The sequence below is a fragment of the Acinonyx jubatus genome, chromosome B3 (assembly GCF_027475565.1).
Source record: "Acinonyx jubatus isolate Ajub_Pintada_27869175 chromosome B3, VMU_Ajub_asm_v1.0, whole genome shotgun sequence".
Lineage (NCBI taxonomy): Eukaryota > Metazoa > Chordata > Mammalia > Carnivora > Felidae > Acinonyx > Acinonyx jubatus.
This window is the reverse complement of record NC_069386.1, coordinates 12,429,643-12,438,080: the sequence shown is the minus strand read 5'-3', so window position 1 is coordinate 12,438,080 and position 8,438 is coordinate 12,429,643.

The window sequence follows — 8,438 nt, the reverse complement described above, 5'->3', positions numbered from 1 at the left end:
TTTATATATGTGTTATATATTATCTATAAAACACAAGCAACATATTATGTAGATACACACATATATGTATGCATGTATATTATAAACTTATATTTAGATCTGTATACGGGCACACAAACAATTGTTAGAGGTGTTTTTCAAATTTTTCGCCACCTTACTAAATTTTTATCTACTTTGTCTATCAGTTTCTGAGAGGTGTGAATTGCCATGCACTATGGGAATTGTGGCTCTGTTAATTTCACGACATAATTCGATCGTTGTTTTTTTTTTTCACTACCCATTTTCAAGTTATATTTTATTTTTTAAATTAATGTATTTTTTAAATTTTACTTATTTATTCATTTTGAGAGACAGAGAGAGCCAGAGAGCAGGGGAGGGACAGAGAGAGAGAGAGAGAGAGAGGGAGAGAGAGAATCCTCAGCAGGCTCGTGCATCCATGCAGGGCCACACACGGGGCTCCATTCCATGAACCACGAGACCATGACCTGAGCCGAAGTCAAGAGTCAGAAGCTTAACCGACTGAGCTGACTTAACCGACAGGCACCCCTCAAGTTATACATTTAAATACAAGCAATTTCATGTTTTCTGTATCTCTGGAATGATCACTACTTTCATCTTATGATAAAAACTTAATCCCTGTTTGTACCTTTCAACGCTCTTTACTTCCAATCGATTTTGTTATTCTGATATTTATGAGTGTAATTTATCTAACATAATCTAATGCTTAATATAATCCAATTTGTTAATCTGTACCAACTTTGTTTCAAGTTTATTTATTTTTTAGTAATCTTCACACCCAAGTGTGGTTGGATGTCATGACCCCAAGATCACGGCTCACATGCTCTTCCGACTGAGATGACCAGAAGCCCCGCCTGCTTTGTTTTGATTAGTGTTTATTTAGTGGACGCTTTTCCTCCGTGATATTTTACACTGTCTATGTTATCTTGCTTTAAGTATGTTTCTTGTCGGCAATTACAGATGTGATTCTGATCTTACCCGTTTTCCGTGTTCATCATTATTTTAGCCCCACCTTGTTTCCCTTCCTCAAAAGCCATTATTAGTTTTTATAATCAAGCAATGCTAATTTATATTTAACAATTTATTGGTCATTTTCTCGTATGCCGTTCGTTTACGTTGAATTTTCTTTTTCCCGAGATTCTATTTCGTTGTCGAAAATGGTCACTATTTTCCTCATCCTACTGCGGGTTCTGTGCTTCTCAGTTGCTAGTTATCGATCTTCAACTTTTGCATCCTGTCGCAGCCCGTTAAACCTGAATTAGGTTAGCATAGCTAGCAGGCAGTTTTGAATTTGTCCCAGCCAGGGGCCCTATACAGTTCATTAAGACAAGAGCTTTTGTTTAATATCTTTGGCTTGGGTCACGGTACCATATTAGTAGCCTGAATTCAGAATTCACACCTACTTATGGTGCTGGCCAGGCTGCCTCTTTTTCCACCCTGGGGCTTGGGAGGCAGGCACATTTCTTTGCCAAGGACAGGAGTCCTCACCTTGGGCAGCAGGGAGCCCACCCCCCGTACCGTTCAGGTCTCTGCCATTCCCTGGTTTCCCCCATGGGACCGTTGGCTTCCATTTCTTTACGTGGTTGACTCTGAGTTGCCTCTCCAATTCTTGTTCTCGGGGACTGCTTCTTGTGGAGAGTTTAAATTCACGTATACATTTAACAATTTTTAACTTATTCCTTTTTAGCTTTTCCAGCCACTTGAAATGAAGAAGACAATTTCCACTGGCAGCTCCATCTGCCTAACTGACCACAGGTCTCTTTAGCCTCGTCCATATTAGCCCATAACTCTCTCTCTCAGAATCTGCTACTTAATGGGGCTGATCTGAACAGCTCAAGATGGGAGAGACCCTTATAACCCTGCTGTGAATGTGATGTTTCACTTCCCCACTCACTGAAAAGTGGGACATCAAAAATCAGCTATATCCCTGCTCAGTGTCCCTACATGCAACTGGGTCCTTGGGCTATGTGCCCACTATAAGAAGGACTTTAGGCTACTACTGTGGCACCTTTGGAGATGAGGCCAATATTACCCATGCCCTCCAGGCACTTCCAACCTGAGTGTTTTGGAGTCTGTGAAATACCATGCATGGCCTCACCGCCTCCTTGCTTCAGTGAGTCTCCACATGCACTCCTGTGCCTGGCATTCAATTTGCTCCCTTGGGCCACAGGGAACTTCTTATAGTCCTGTGCACTGAATGTTTGTTTCACATGGAGAAACCCTAATGTCCAGTGCGATGGCATTTGGAGGTAATTAAGTCATGAGGATAAAATCCCCATTGTGGGATTAATGTCCTAATAGGGAGAGACAGTAGAGAGAGCTCGCTTCCTCTCTCTGCTCCCCACCAGGTGAGGACACAGCCAGGAGGTGATGACGTGCAAACTAGAAACTACCTTTTCTCAAACCCTACCATGCTGGCACCCTTATCTCAGGTTTCCCAGTCTCCAGAATGGTGAGACACAAGTACTTGTTCAAGCCACCAGTCTATGGGGTGCTGGCCTAGCAGCCTGGACTAAGATGCATAATTTCCTGAAAGCAGCGTCATCTCCTTCACGAGGATGCTTCTCCATGTGTCCAGCTGACTTCCCCATCCGTGCCTTCTTAAAAAACTTGCACTCAGCTTGCAAGGCTGATTTCAGGGACCACCACATCCATCTATCAAAACTTCCTGGCCCCTCCCACACCACAGCCAGGCAGTGATGAGCCTTCTCTCCAGGGCACCTTTAACCTCATATAGATACGGATATAGATATAGATATAGATATAGATATAGACATAGATGATATAGGTATATGTTTATAGCTGTATATAGAGAGAAATCTATATATATATATAATATAGATTTATATATTAATATAAAAGTTTATTAATATTTTCCTTGCCACCTAAAAACCAGGATAGGCAATTGAGGACAGAGAATGTGTATTACTTGGTTTTATATCCCAGGCACCTGTCATAGTCTCTGGTGCAAGGCTGGCACTCAATAAAGCCGTGTTAAGTGAATAAATGTGTACTTATCTGTGTGAACAAAGACTTCTGTTTTCCTTTCTGATCGCTACCTGGGGTACAGCTTTTTGAACACAGATCCCTAGATCCCTGCCCCAGGCCTCAAGGCTGAAACCAAGCCCTGAACTTCAGGTCAGTAAGCTAATAGCCCTAGTCATGGACTCTTCCCCGCCATCCAGTCCATGAACGAATCCATTGCTCATGAGTGTCTCATCTGGAGCCTGGGCTGCATCTATTCTTAAGCTTCAGCTTTCTCTCTCCACATGTCAAGTAATCAATAGAGTAGGAATAGCTCAGGTAAAATTATATAAGGGGGTGTGCAAACTCCTAAATGGTGAAAGGAGCCAAGCGCAAAGAGCCTCATTTTTCCCCAACGCACAAATACATGAGGATGGGCTTGATTCATTCCATTTTTTTCCACACCTTCTATGTTCTGGTACTGTGCCCCAGAGAAAAGGGTGTAGCAGTGAGAATGGCATGCGTGACCCTTGTCAGATCTTTCTGGACCCTACAGCCTGACTAGGAATAATTTAAATGGATTGGACTTCTAACCCCAGATCTTATCAACTATGACTGCAAAAAAAAAATGTCATGTTTCCTATTTGAAATAAATCAATCTGTAGCCATCCATTCCAACAGATGTCCTGCCAACAGTCTTGCCCTCTGGGGTTATTGGCCTTGCACCTTCATGATCATTCTCTGCCCTCTTCTGCCCTGCCCTGTGCCCCAGGCAGGCCTCCTGCCTTAGGGATTCCAGCTAACAGCAGCCATAAGGAGGTGCCTCTGGCCTGAGAGAGGATGAGAGAAGAGGAAGGTGAAGGGTTTCGATCCACTTAGGTCCTCCTTGGTCCACTCTCCCTCTAGATACATCGTTGGCCTCAAGGCTAGCTAGAACTCTTGCTACCTCTGGGAACAGCGTCCTCGCTTTGGCCTTTCTACCTTAGTTTGGCACCAACTTTCTTTTTTGCCAGCCCAGGATGCCTCTCTATCCCTCTCTATCTCTATGATTCCTGATCACCCCTGATAGCTGAGCTATCCAAGTATCTCAAGTTAGGCCTTATCGATACAGCACGCTCCGTGCTTCCCAATGTGATTTTGGTGCCCCAACCAGAAGAGACCAGGAAGTTTAAAATTGGGGCTCCTCCATTGTCAGTCTACAGGCAAATTCTGTGCTGACACCTTATCTTTGCTGACCCTCTATAAAGCCCCTTCACTGGATCCTGTCCAGTCACTCTCTGAAGGTACCAAGTGCTTCCTGCCGAGACCTTGGCTGATACACGCATCAAGCTGCCCTTTCCCTTTCCCTTCCTCCATACACAGGCACACACACGAGCACACACAACATGCTCCCGCGATGGCTGAAGAAACTCAGGGGAGTCACACAGTTTCCAGTGTCCTTGTCACTTTCCCTGTGACTCACCTTATTGCAGAAGCTAGGCTGCCTAGGCAGATATAGTGCTGCCCCCTTGATACAGTTCCTTCTCTTCGGAACTTAGCTATGATTCCTGTCGGTAGGTTGAATGGTGGGCTCCCATAATATTTGCCCCAGTCTTCATCCTTGAAACCTGTGAATGTGACCTTCTTGTAAAAGGGGAGGGGGGCATTTGCAAACATAATTCAGGATATTGAAATGAAGAAGTGGTCTTGGATTATCCAGTGGGCCCTAAATCCAATGACAAGTGTCCTTAGAAGAGGAAGGCAGAGAAGTATGTAGAAGAGGAAAGAGAAGATACAGAGAAGAGGGGAGGCAGTGGGATCATGTGTGGTCAGGTTTATGCAAATGCCCAAAGGCCAGCAGAAGCTGGAAGAGGCAAGGAATGGGTTCTTCCCAAATGGAACCTCCAGAGGGAATGTGACTGTGCTGACACCTTGAGTTTGGTCCTCTGGTCTCTAGAACTGGGAAAGAATACATTTTTCAGCTACCAAATTTGAGACAATCTGTTACATTAGCCCTAAGAAGTTTATATAATCCTCCATCCAAGAGACACTGGGCAGTCCAAACCTGTAGCCCATTCATTGTCACCATGTTACCATTCTGAATTCACAGAGGCAACTATGGAGGTCCCTCCCCACCTGTGTTTAGTGACCATAGACGCTCAGCCTCTCACTTGACCTGGGTCTCGATTATGACAGCTCTGAGGGATCACTCTTTCCAGTCAAATTCAGAACCATGCTCCCCAGGCAGGTCCCGGGGACTGGGGCAGGATCATAGCTTTGTCTCACTCTGTGCCCTCAGGCAGCCGCCTCATTGACAGCTCGATCCCTTCTGGAGAGCCATGCCCACTGTCTTGGTGAACTTCACTTTACAGGCCTCATTTCAGTTACCTTGAGCCTCGAGAAACTGATGTGGCTCTTGAACTCATTCCATCAGAAGGCCGTAGGGCTGCTATTTAAATTTGCCCCATCTCCCTTTGCCACCTTCCACTTTCCTGCCTTCATGGGGATGGACACGGGAGGGGCGGGACCTCATGGGCCAGCTCAGGCCACAGCACAAAATTACTTGCTTTGTATTTATGCAACCAGAGAACCCGCTCTGCTACAGTTTCTGAAACAAAGGAATTGCTGGGGAGATAAAGTCTCTGCCTTTATGTCATCTTAAATGACGCTCCTACACTTCCGAAAATGTGCCACAAAGAACACGTAACTGAGGATAGTGAGCAGGAGGACCTAATGAGTTGAAGGAACTAGAAAACTTGATTCTAAGCAAATGTCAGAGATTCCCTGAGGACCACCCCCCCCTCATCACTTGGAAAGGACACAGAGCATGTCCAGAAGAGCCAAGTTAGGGGGATGTGTATTGGGGGGTCAGTTATTATAGGATGGTGAGGACTGGAGAAATCTGGCCCCCATATTCATTCCTTCATCCGAACGTTTATGGAAGACTTAATGTGTGACAGGTATTTGCCAGTGGCTGAAGGAAAACCCACACCCCCATGTAATAATTAGAACTGGTCTCTGCCCTTACAAATGGAGGCAATCATGTAAAGCATGAGTTATTAAACATTACGGATGCTATGATAGAACCGTACCGGGTGCAGTGGGAGCAAGATAAAGAGAAGCCGAAAATTCTATGGGAGAACGACACTCGTTCATGCACTCTCAGTGGGGGCTATGTAACCCCTAAGGGGGCAAAAATTGGTTCTTGGGGAGGCAGAAGCAGAAAAATCTCAGATATTACAATAGCTTGTGGCCCTCCAAAGGATTGTATTACATAAACAGATACACAGCACCTTTGTGCTATTAAAATTTTATGGGGTGAAAATTAGGGGAAAAAAACGTCTTAACAGTCTCCTTGGGAGAACAATAATGAATAAAAATGGTTGGAAAACATCATACGAGGTCAATCTTTTTAAGAAGGCTCTTCCCCCCGACGATGTGGGAGGAGGAAGCAGAAGAACAGTACGAGCACAGGCCTGAAGGGGTGAAAGGGAACAGCATTACTGAGCAAGCAGGGATTCTCCATGCAGATTGGTTTGATTGGAGATCCAGGACCAAAGCCTGCAGCAAGCATCGAACTTGGGGAGCAGATGGGCCTGATTCCACCCTGGCTCGTCTCAGAAGAGCTGGGGCTGCTACGCCGGATCCAAGGCCAGGACCTACGCCAACAGCAAGAACTGGCAGTGTCGATCGGTCCTGCTGCAAAGGCTTTCCCCTTGGCCTTGACCTCTTTGACATTGATATTGACTGGTCCAGACCAGGTTAGCTTTGGGCTCCTCCCGGCCGAGGGCTGTCCTTTCTACTTCCACTAGTCGCACTGTCCTTTGCTCTCGTCTTTCCGTCCTGCCTCCTGTGCAGGGACTCCCAGCAGGCTTTGTGACTAGAATGGCCTCGTCCTGGTTTGCACAGGATTTGGGATCTGTGGCACTGGAACCGGGACAGTCTCAGGCCAACCCAAATGGTAGTAAGACCTAGGTTATGCCTTTTTGACCTCCCACCGTACAGCTAATGGGCGGCTAAGCGTCTCTCCCCTCATGTTCCATACTCAACTGTTTAAGCACCTGTTACTTCTTCCGGCAGTCTCAGCCTTGACTGCATATTACAATCACCTGGAAAATGTTTACAACTCCTGCCGTATAGGCCACACCCTAGAACAATTAAATCAGAATCTCTTGGATTAGAACCAGACATCCATATTTTTTAAAGCCTCCCAGATGATTTCAACATCTAGCCAGTATGAAAACCACTGGTTCAGAGCAACAGCAGGGCAAGACTATTGGAGCAAAGCAATCCCATTGAGTTGACTCTAATTTGGAGGGACTGTAGGTTTTTTGTTTTTTTAACCTTGATGGTTTAACACACATGCCTCCATATAAGGGTCATGAGTACTGGGGTCTGTCAATATTGTTGGAAATTAGAGCCATTAAATCAAGAGTTAAAACGGAACTAAAATTAGATGTCGAAACACTTTCTTTTTGGTATCCATATACCTCTGGTTTTTGTCTGCATGGATTCCTTCTTGGCAGGTCAGAACCAATGGAATGGGGCAGTCTTGGTTTGCAACAGTTTTGTCACACGAAGAGGAGCTCAGGTCTACAAGCAGCCAGTGACACTTAAAACTAATGGGTCACTGCTGTCAGCAGCTGGTGGACTTCTCTGAAGTTGGCATGAGTAATCTAAAACCATTCCCATCAATAACCTGCCTTGTGGTGTGCCTCGAGTTGTCCCTGGGGATGCTGTCACCATTTGGAAGGATTACTCGTCCATCTGAACGGTTAGCATGCATAGGATTGCTTGCTAACATATGAAAGAAATAAAAGAAAAGAATTAGTGTGTAGCTGAGTGCAGATTCACACACAAATGTCAGCTTTCAGAACATCTATGAAAGCATTAAGTAGGCATTGGACTTCGGCACAGCAAATATTTCTAGGGCCTTCCATAAAGTCAGCCTTATCATTAGCATTTTTTTTATTATCTAATGATGGCCTAAAGCAAATAAAGAAGAAGCAATCTCAGTGCCCTAGAATCACAAATATATCTGAGGTGGGATTAAGTCTGATTCAAGGGGCATTCAAAAATATTTCTCCTAAGGATATTCTTTCACTAATGGGTCTTAAGTGGAAAAAGAACCCAGTTGTACTTTTTGGCCTCTATGACTATTTTGTCATGGGGATAATACTTTGAAAACATTGAACCACTACATTTAATCCTGAGACATCTCTAATGCTTGGGTGTCCCTTTATTTCACGTGAACAACCAGTCTGGGGCACTCAAATCATACGCCCATGAAAGAGAGACAGAACATGAAGCCTCCTACCCTAAGGAACACAGCATTTCGGAGTATTTCTGAATAGACTGGAAGAAGTAAGTAGAAATTCTGCTCCTGCTGAGCACTAAATGTGTGAAAAGGAAGAGAGACAGAGGTGAGGCAAACCAAGAGGTTCTGTGTCCTCAGGCCTGCTGTGGCCAGAATCCTG